The sequence below is a fragment of the Vicia villosa genome, linkage group LG3, assembly GCF_029867415.1.
Source record: "Vicia villosa cultivar HV-30 ecotype Madison, WI linkage group LG3, Vvil1.0, whole genome shotgun sequence".
Taxonomy (NCBI): Eukaryota; Viridiplantae; Streptophyta; class Magnoliopsida; order Fabales; family Fabaceae; genus Vicia; species Vicia villosa.
The window spans coordinates 207,252,746-207,263,583 of NC_081182.1; the positions used below are offsets into that span (position 1 = coordinate 207,252,746).

The 10,838-nt window shown below is 36.9% G+C and overlaps 1 long non-coding RNA gene across 1 annotated transcript; it reads left to right on the plus strand.

Annotated features, from left to right (window-relative positions):
• The first annotated feature begins 298 nt into the window (after positions 1–298).
• LOC131657215 (uncharacterized) lies at positions 299–687 on the plus strand. Its single transcript, XR_009300532.1, has 3 exons — positions 299–322; positions 409–483; positions 563–687. It is a non-coding gene; the product is annotated as an uncharacterized LOC131657215 (long non-coding RNA).
• The last annotated feature ends 10,151 nt before the right edge of the window (positions 688–10,838 follow it).

Consider the following 10,838-nt stretch of genomic DNA (forward strand, 5'->3'; position numbering starts at 1 on the left):
TTTTTCCTTACAAATTGTTCTATTTTATTAATGATAATGACTTTATATTTACTATTGGTTTAGGGCATTTCATCTTGCCAACTATACTTATCGTCACCGAATTATCGACTAGTTGGCAAGGGAAAAGTGCACAACACTTTGGGAGATTTACTTCACCATAGACCGCTCCCGGATGGACACCTGAAAGTATCGGTGGATGTTGTATTAGATCATGATGCGATGCTACCGGTACCTGACATGGTCTCAGAGACGACATTGCTGCGAGATGCAATAGGATCATTTGTTGCATGGCCCCTCAGAGCTCATTACCATTAGTGATGAGGTATATTGAAAACGATTATGAATCATTTAGTTTTCGAATGTCAATTCTAAACCGTTTATTAATTATTTTTTACATTTTAATTTTAGACTGCTCCTATAAAACCCGCAATTAAGGGTAAAGGGATTTTACAGGAGGAAGAGTCTGTTGCATCACTAAAAGAGGTACATTTAAAGTGTTAATATATAATCTGAATCTAAATCTGCATGATTTTATATTTTACCTAACTTATATGATTTTTAGGCATCCGCTCGGGAGTCACAACAAGTGACGCAGCAAGTTCGTAGCGTACCACCCACTGGTCCTCCGAAGATAGCGGCAAAAAAAGGCGGTGCTTTTGTGCCTCGATACCGGACGACGCTCGCAACAATGGTTGATATGTCCAATTTGAAGGATGGTGCTTTACGTGAAATCAATATGGATGAAAGTGTCTTCGGTATTGAATTCAAGTCACATATTGCAATTGATGACTTGGAAGAGATTTTTACGCATGAACAACTAGGCGTCGGTAATATGCACTCATACATCCGATAATATTCACTCATCCGATATATTATTTAATTAGTCCCACAATATAATTTATTTACACATTTCAATGAAAATAATCTAATGTTTATTATGTTTTTATTTAAGGTTGTTGTATGACAGAGTGTTGCGCGGGACTGTATTGTCTAACAGATTCCGTTTCGTGTCTTCCGCCCATTGCAGCGGAATGGCAATTGATTCGGAACCGGAATCAGTTAGACAGCTCTTAGTCAATAGATTCATGTCCACCGGCAATTCAGAAAGTCTGCATCTTTGGGCGTATAATACCCGACCAGTAGGGTTAGTTCTCATTCTTGGTTCATCTAATCTCTGTTTCTTTTGTGTATAGCAAAATTTTCATATAACCTATTGTTTTAATTTATAGAGCACACTGGTTGTTGCTTGCTATTAGGGGTGGAAATAGGCTAGGCTAGGCTTTAGAAGGCCTGGGTCTGGCCTACGATAAACTTAAAAGGCCTAAGCCTGGCCTAAGGCCTATCATAGGCTCAATTTTTTGGCCTGGCCTGGCCTTTTTAAAAGCCTGACCTGGCCTGAAAGCCTATTTAAAAAGCCTGTATCTCATTAAAGTTTTCGATTAATCTATATAACTTAAGAAGTCTTGTAGGTCGGCCTATATATACATATATAAGTAAACCTATTTAGCATTTGTTTTATATATATATATATATATATATATATATATATATATATATATATATATATATATATATATATATATATATATATATATATATATATATATATATATATATATATATATATATATATATATAGGGTAGCCTATTTAGCTTTTTTTTTTCCTAATATATATGCATACATGAACCAACTTATTTAACATATCTCTAATATATATGAAAATATAGGCCGGCCTATAAGGCTTCATAGGCTTTTTTAATAGCCTAAGCCTAGCCTATTAAATAAAATAGGCTTTTAAAAAAGCCTAAGCCTGGCCTCTTTATTAAATAGGCTTGGCCTGGCCTAGGCCTATGTAGGCTGGGCCGTAGGCCCCTGTAGGCTGGTCTGGCCTATTCCCACCCCTACTTGCTATCAACCCTATAAGAGAAGTCGTGTATTATCTGAATTCGGTAAATGGTGACTGGACCAATTATCCGGCTATGAAGGAAATCGTTGATTTGTAAGTGGGATCGTTCTAAATATTCATGTATATTTATATATTTACTTATTTGTGGGATTGATCTAAACATATGCTTTTATATATTTGTTAATTAGATCAATACAAGTGTTCCGAAGTCAACGGGACGCACAAGTATCCCGGACTAAATCAAACAACATTACTTGGATCAAAGTGCAGGTACATTATTTTTCACAATTTTGCTTATAATATTTATGCTACTTGATAAAACAAGACAACTATAAAATCTTATTTGTTTTTCTATGTAGTGTCCGCAACAACGAAACAGTTCATATTGCGGATACTTTGTTTTGAGGTTTATGAAAGAAATCCTTCAGGCGAATCAATTAGAGATTTCGCTCACGGTATGAATTTATAACTTAAGATAATTTCATATAATTTATTACATTTAACTAAATATATCATTCATATTATGTTTTTGTTTTGTAGTACCTTGACGAATTCCGTGCTGCTGGGTACCCGAGACTTAAGTTGGAAGAAATCAAAGAGGATTTGTGTCACTTTTATATTAAGCAATTTTTCATGTAGGATTTGTGTCGATTTGAACTATAATATTATTGATGTTGTAATGATGTATATATATAATTTTGGATATTATAATGGTATTATATTAGTATATATATATATATATATTGTCTTACTGATGGCTGAAATTATATCGTCGAAAATATATTACAGGTCGAAAATATTACAGGTTGAAAACATATTACAGGTCGAAAATATTACAGGTCGACTGGGAGGATTAAATTACAGGCTGCACATTAAAATACATCATTTAGCAACGACAGCGCTTTTAAAAAGCACTCTTAAAGGTCCACCTACAAAAGCGCTTCTTAGTAAAAGCGCTGCCAAAGAATAATAAAAAAGCATAAAAAAAAACGCAACATACGAAAGCGCTTTTGGAAAAGCGCTCTTATAGGGGGGGATACCAGAGCGCTTTTTCCAGGAAAGCGCTCTTATAGGGGGGCTTACCAGAGCGCTTTTTCCAGAAAAGCGCTCTTATAGGGGGGGTCTACCATAGCGCTTTTTCCAGAAAAGCGCTCTTATAGGGGGACCTACCAGAGCGCTTTCTGAAGCGCTTTTGTTACCTACGCCAGCGCTGGCTTTCACAGCGCTTTTAAGGGCTTTTAAAGCCCATAAAAAGCGCTTTTAAAGCCCCAGCGTGTTGTAGTGATAGAAGGCGGTAACCTTCGAATAAGACGCAACCAAAGAAGATGCAAAAAGGTATAGTCAGAAACAGACCTTATTTTGTTCCTCTCTCTCTCTGCAATGCATCGAGAATATTATTGAGAACCTTTGTAACCCTAACAGTATGAGGATGTGAAGGAGGCAAAATAGTGTTTCCTTGGTGTAGAGTTTGTTTGGATTGTTGAAACTGCTCCTCACCGAGATTTCTCTCTCTCTCTCATGCGTTGGGTATATAATATAACGTGATCGGTTAGTGTAAGGAACAGTTTCGTATCTTCCCATTTTCCATTTGAAACGATCGATGAAGCCTTTAGGAACTTTCTCAAAATCTGCTGCCTCTACCGGTAACCCTCCTTTAGGCTCTGGTAACAAATGGGTTGTGAAATTGTTTGTTACAAAAGGAAAAGAGCATATAAAAGCTGCTAGTTTTCTCATTTCTTCCAAAAATGACTACTGGTGAGTGAATGAGTGAGAGAGTAAGGTATGAGAAATTGAAGCTGCGTGCTCACTCAGAATGAGGAGGTGCAACGCAACAACGTAACAAACTTTCTTTTTTCTCTCAGGAAAAGAAAATATATAGGGAGAGAGAGAAAAAGTATGCTGTCCTGTAGGCACACAAATAGTACCAAGAAAAATACTTGCGCATCAGCACAAACATAAAAGGTGGCTATACAAACAACCAATCATAATTTTTTATTAATTAAAAAATAAAAATATTTTTTTCTCTCTCCTACTCAATCACAACCACCACATGAATTCAATTAAAAAAGAAATTAAATTTTAAATGAATTTAAAATTCTCTCTTTTCTTATTGGTTGTTCCTAACACTCATGATTTATGTTCGTATCCATGTCAGTTTTTCCCTAATACCAATGAGTTTAGTGAATGATCAACCCTCTTCAATTTTAATAGTTTTTTCTTTAAAGGATTAAATATTATTTTTTATTCTTTAAAAAATGACACTTTCTAAGTTTATCTTTGAAAAAGTAATAACATAATGTTAAAATATTTAAAATAAATGCAACTAAATGACTGATAGAGAAAAAAAACGGAAAATGAAAAAGATGAATTGTTTTCATTTATTCTCTTTGAAGGATAGAAAAACACTTAGAAAGGGGGGGTTTGAATAAGTGTAGTCTTAAAACTTGAACGATAAAAATAAATTGCACAGTTATTTTTATCCTGGTTCGTTGTTAACTAAACTACTCCAGTCCACCCCCACTGAGTGATTTACCTCACATGAGAATTTAATCCACTAATCGCAACAGATTACAATGGTTTTCCACTTAGTCCGCGACTAAGTCTTCTAGAGTATCCTGATCACAACCTGATCACTCCAGGAACAAATGCTTAGACACAAGCTAAGACTTTCTTAGAGTATCCTGACCACCACGTGATCACTCTAATTACAACTGCTTAGACACAAGCTAAGACTTCCTAGAGTATCCTGATCAACACTTGATCACTCTAGTTACTTACAAATTAATGTAATCAAATAAGAGTTTTACAATGCTTCTGAAAAGCTATAATCACAACAGTGATATTTCTCTTAACGTTTAAGCTTAATCTCACTAATATATTACAACAGCAATGTAGTGAGCTTTGATGAAGATGAAGTTTCTGAGCTTTTAATTTGAACAGCGTTTCAGCAAGTCTTTCAGAATAATTTCGTTTAGAATTGGTAACCTTGCTTCTCATCAGAACTTCATATTTATAGGCGTTTGAGAAGATGACCGTTGGGCGCATTTAATGCTTTGCGTATTCCGTACAGCATTGCATTTAATGTTTCACGCTTTTGTCAACTACCTCGAGCCTTGTTCACGCTGTGTCTACTGACGTTGCCTTTAATAGCTTCCAACGTTCCTTTTGTCAGTCAGCGTAGCCTGCCACTTGTACTTTCTTCTGATCTGATGTTTGTGAATAAAATATTTGAATATCATCAGAGTCAAACAACTTGGTGCATAACATCTTCTTGTCTTCTGACCTTGAAGTGCTTCTGAGCGTGATACCATGAGAACTTCAGTGCTTCGGCTTCTGATCTCAAGTTCTTCTGATGCTTCCATAGACCCATGTTCTGATTCTGCCTTGACCATCTTCTGATGTCTTGCCAGACCATGTTCTGATGTTGCATGTTGAACCTTCTGAGACAAAGCTTCTGAGCGCTGATTTGTGCATACTCTTTATATATTTCCTGAAAGGGAAATTGCAATGTATTAGAGTACCACATTATTTCACACAAAATTCATATCCTTGTTATCATCAAAACTAAGAATATTGATCAGATCAAATCTTGTTCTAACAATCTCCCCCTTTTTGATGATGACAAAAACATATATAAATGATATGAATTTGCGATCAAAAAGAGCAGACGGCTAAAGACAAATTACACAGCTATAGCATAATCATGTGAATATGTCTCCCCCTGAGATTAACAATCTCCCCCTGAGATGAATAATCTCCCCCTGAAATAAATACTCGAAGAACTTTAATAATAAAAGACTTCCCTGATTATTTCGGTAGAGACGATCACATAAGCTTTTGTCTTCTGATAATTCATAGCTTCTGAATTCTGCTTCCATTGGACAGCTTCAGAACTTGAATTTCTTTAGATCCCTAGAACACTCACAGCTTCTGATTCCTGCTTCCATTTAGGACAGCTTCAGAACTTGAATTTCTTTGATCTTCAGAACATTCACAGCTTCTGATTCCTGCTTCCATTTAGGACAGCTTCAGAACTTGAATTTCTTTGATCTTCAGAACATTCATAGCTTCTGATTCATGCTTCCATTTAGGACAGCTTCAGAACTTGAGTTTTCTGGATCTTTAGAACATTCACAGCTTCCGATTTCTGCTTCCCTCGGATAGCTTCAGAGCTTTAATTTCTTCTTACATCACTTCATGCTAGATTGTATCAGAACATTGTTGAATGTACCAGAGCATCATCAGAGCATCTCTACATCCTGAAATGTTACAGAACAAAACTAAACAACAAAAGTCAGCATGAATGAGTTAGAACATAAAATGTGTATCAGAACACAAAATATGTATCAGAGCCATATAAGCCATATAGAATATATCAGATCCAATAGACAATGTATCAGAGCAAATAGACAATGATTTGGATCATATTCTATTATCAGAATTTCTGATCATTCTTCCTTCTTGCTTCTGATTCTGAAGCTTCCTAGCACTCAGCTTGCTTCAAGAATCCAAGAGCTTGATTCATTTTGTTGCTTCTTATGTTGATCTTGAATCTTCGAATCCTGCAACAACACAACTTAAAAACATAGAACTTTGCAAGTTCTGTTAGTAGTGTGGAGCCTTTTTACTCGGTAACTGATAATATTAATCAGATCAATTATCATATATTTTCTCCCCCTTTTTGTCATAACATCAAAAAGCATAAAAGATTCAGATAAAAAACAAAAAGAAATACACAAGAGAAAAAGGATGATTTTCATTGAAGTTCAAGCAGACAAGTACAGAAGTACACGTAGAGAAGGAAGACAAGATGCACAAAAACAGATGCAGCAAAAGCAAAAGAGCAAAAAACAGCATAGACTCAATCTAAGACGGCCCTAGCCTTGACAGGATCTTAGCCAGCATCTCTTGAACCCCATTGTTGTGCTCATTCTGCTTCTCTATGAAAGCTCTAAACTCAGCATTGACTGAGCTTTGCTCTTCCTGGTTCTTCTGAAGAACTTCCAAAGTCCTTGCAAGACAAGAAGGTTCATCAAAAGAAGCTTCACAGCTTCTATCCACAGGGATGGCATTCTGATCCGCGGCTTCCATAGTCAGATCATTTACAAGATTTTCCTTAACAAGAATGGTTTCATCAACATGATCTTCAACATCTGCTTCTTGCATAGAAGCATCTCCATAATCTGCAGCAGGAATTTCCGAATCTCCATTCTCAAGTGCCTGAAGAATGGCAGCTAGATTCCTGGGGGCAGAAGGACCTTCAACTTCTGGTGGGTCAACAACTTCTGGAATGACCATGCTTGGGTCTTCCTTAGAAGGGTTTTCCCTCAGAAAGTCAAAGAGGGTCTTGAAATCCCCGAGCAGAACTGGATATTGAGGTATCCAGATAACAATCTCCTTGCAAGGGTTGGCTTCTAATGCAGCAGTTAGTCTTGCTACTTCCAATTCATCCACAAAGGGCTTCTCTTCCAAAAGATGTCTTCCTCTGAGACGAACAAACCAGAAGTCTTCATAGCTTCTCCGAATTCCACGAGGCCGTGGGGCAGTTTCTATACAGGCTTCCTGAAGTTCTAAAAACAAATCATCTGATTCTCTGCGTAAGATCCTCCAGAAGTTCCGCATAGCAACATCATTCAAGCCAGAACTTTCAGCAATTCTGAGAGTATCAAAGATACTTCTGAAACAGAGTTAGTTGAGGATGAAGGAGAAGGGATGGAGGCATCTGGAATTGGTGAAAGAGGAGGAGAATTTGGTTTGGTTGTGGGAGAAGATGGAGGTGTAAGAACATGGACAGATACAGGTGATTCTGATGTGGCTTTTTCTGGTTCAGGGGTAGGGGCAACCGCTATTGGTGTAACTTCTGAAAAATCAGCAGGAGCAGAATCAGGTTCATAAATGCATATACCTTTGGATGCTTTCTGAAAAGCTTCGACCACAGCCTCAGTCCTCTTTTGTTTCTTATTCTTAGGCTTTTCAACAATCTTTGCTTTGCCTTTAGATATCTCTTTCCTTCTGACATTTGCCAGACTTTCTTGTTGATTCACAGCCTCTTGAGCAGCATTTTCTTCATCTGACTCTTGAAGAATCATCTTCCTTTTTCTGGTTTTCTTCTTCTCAACAGTTTCAACAATCTCAGCATTGTTGATTGACTTCTTCTTCTTTTTCTCAGCTTCCTTCCTTTTCTTCTCAAAATCAACAGAAACAGCCTTAACAACTTTTGCAATGACTTCTTCTGGGACCACTTCTTTCTCAGTGGTAGCAGCAGGATGATCAAACTTTCTTTTGGTCCTTTCTTCCTTCTTGCGATTTACTATAATTGGAGCACCTTTCTCTTGATCTTTAAGACTTTTATCCTCTTTTTGTGACTTCAGATACCTAGTTCTGACTTCTGGTACCTCACTATTGAAGAAGGTTTCAAATTCAGCTAGAACTGGTTCTCTTCTGATTCTTGTTCCAGCAAGAGGTTGAGGAGTCTTAATGATAGCCTTAATCACTTTCATCTTCTTTAAAGTGAAGGCATTCAGACAGGCCCCAGTTGTGACAGCAAGGTTCTTGATAGTGCCTTCAGTTTCCAGTTGCTCAACAATCTTGGAATGAACCAGAAGATTGGTGATAATTCTGCCAAACGGAATGGTGGTACAATTTTTCTCTCTGAAGGCATTTCTGGACTCCTTCACAGTCTTCCACATGTGGTTGAAGATAATTTAAATGGCATCAACCTTCTTCTTGGTGGCAATGCAATACAGAATGTATCTCTGCTCATTGTTGATGAAATCAGAGGCATGTGTCCCTTTCTTGTGATAGAAACACCCAAGAAGAATCTTGGTCCAGATTTTGAAGAGATCTCTCAAGTCCTTGACATTTTTTGTTTCATTAACGTCCGGATAGAGAGTAGACAAAATATCTCCCCAATTTGCCCTTTGATCAATTTCAAAAGCCCCTTCAGGGTTTTTCAGATCAAACATCACTCTTAAGATGTTTTCAGTTACAACCACAAACTTTCCATGGATGAAGGATAATATTGATTTTGGAGCAACCACTGCATGTATCCAGAATTCCTTGACAAGATCTGGGTAGACAAGACCACAAAACTCAGCAAACAACGAAGTCCAACCTTGAAAAATGATATCTTCTTTGAGGTGAAATTCATGTTCTTCAAGATTATCAAAATCAACCATAAGTTCACATAGAACTTCTAGTTTGTCTTTAGGAATGGAGCACGCAACAACTGTAGTGAGTTCCTTATTAACTTCATCTTGAATATGGAGAAAAGTAGATGAACTAATATTTTGAGATGAAGAAGCAGCCATTGAAACAGAATGAACAGCAAGGAAGAACAAATTCTGGGTTTTCGGTTAGGGTTTTAGAAGCGACTAAGAAGATTTCAAAAGAAAGTATGCAAGAAGAAAGAGAGACTCGGAGCGAAAAAGATATATGAGATGATTTGAAAAGAATATATAGAGACGGATTTGAAAAAAAAAAAAAGATTAGAAAATGAACAGTTACAGAATCAAGGGAAATCAATTTTCATTTCTTGATAAGTGACATTAGGTGAGAGAACGTGGTAAATGAATTGATTTAACACAGTTACCTAGGTCGACGTCTTTTCAACTGCACGCTTTATACTAACCGTACATACACGTGTTCACCATTAGATAATAGATGACAGCTGTAAAATATGAATAAACTTTACGCCTTCTGATCACTGCTTCTGATTGTCATTCTTAAGAAATGATCTGGTTCTGATAGGATCATCTTTCTTTCCAAGGATCACATCTTCTGAATGAGCTGAAGCAAGTCTAGGTGATCTTCTGATAGTTGGTTCTTCAGAAATCCTAAGATTCTCTAAAGATGCAGCAACTTGATCTTCTGAGCCATTGCTTCTGAGACTGCCAGCTTCTGCAGCTTTGCTTCTTGATTCTTCAACTTCCGATATATCAATATCAAAATCTGCAAAATTCTCAAACTGCTTTGGTTTTTCAAGACCAAGCTTATCATCAAACCTGATATTGATTGATTCTTCTACAATCAATGTTTCAGTATTGTATACTCTGTAGCCTTTAGAGCGTTCAGAATATCCAAGAAGGAAACATTTTTGTGCTTTGGAATCAAACTTACCAAGATGATCTTTAGTATTCATAATAAAACATACACATCCAAAAGGATGGAAATATAAAATGTTGGGCTTTCTGTTCTTCCACAATTCATAAGGAGTCTTATTTATAATAGGTCTGATAGAGATTCTATTCTGAATATAGCATGCAGTGTTTATTGCTTCTGCCCAGAAATGCTTAGCCATATTGGTTTCATTGATCATGGTTCTGGCCATTTCTTGTAGAGTCCTATTCTTTCGCTCTACAACTCCATTTTGCTGTGGAGTTCTGGGGCAAGAGAAATCATGGGCAATACCATTTTCTTTGAAGAACTCCTCAAAGAATCTGTTCTCAAATTCGCCACCGTGATCACTTCTGACCTTAATGATTTTACACTCTTTCTCAGATTGAATCTGAGTGCAGAATTCAAAGAACACTGAATGAGACTCATCCTTGTGTTTCAAGAACTTTACCCACATCCAGCGGCTATAATCATCAACGATGACTAATCCATATTTCTTCCCTCTAACAGATGCTGTTTTGACTGGGCCAAACAGATCAATGTGCAAGAGTTCTAACGGCCTTGAGGAAGAAACAACATTCTTAGACTTGAATGCAGGTCTGGAGAACTTGCCCTTCTGGCATGCTTCACAAAGAGCATCTGATTTGAATTTCAGATTTGGGAGTCCTCTGACCAGATTTAGTTTGTTAATCTGAGAAATCTTTCTCAAACTAGCATGTCCTAATCTTCTGTGCCAGACCCATTGCTCTTCATAAACAGACATAAGACAAGTCACCTTCTGATTCTTAAGATCCTGAAGATCTGTCTTATAAATGT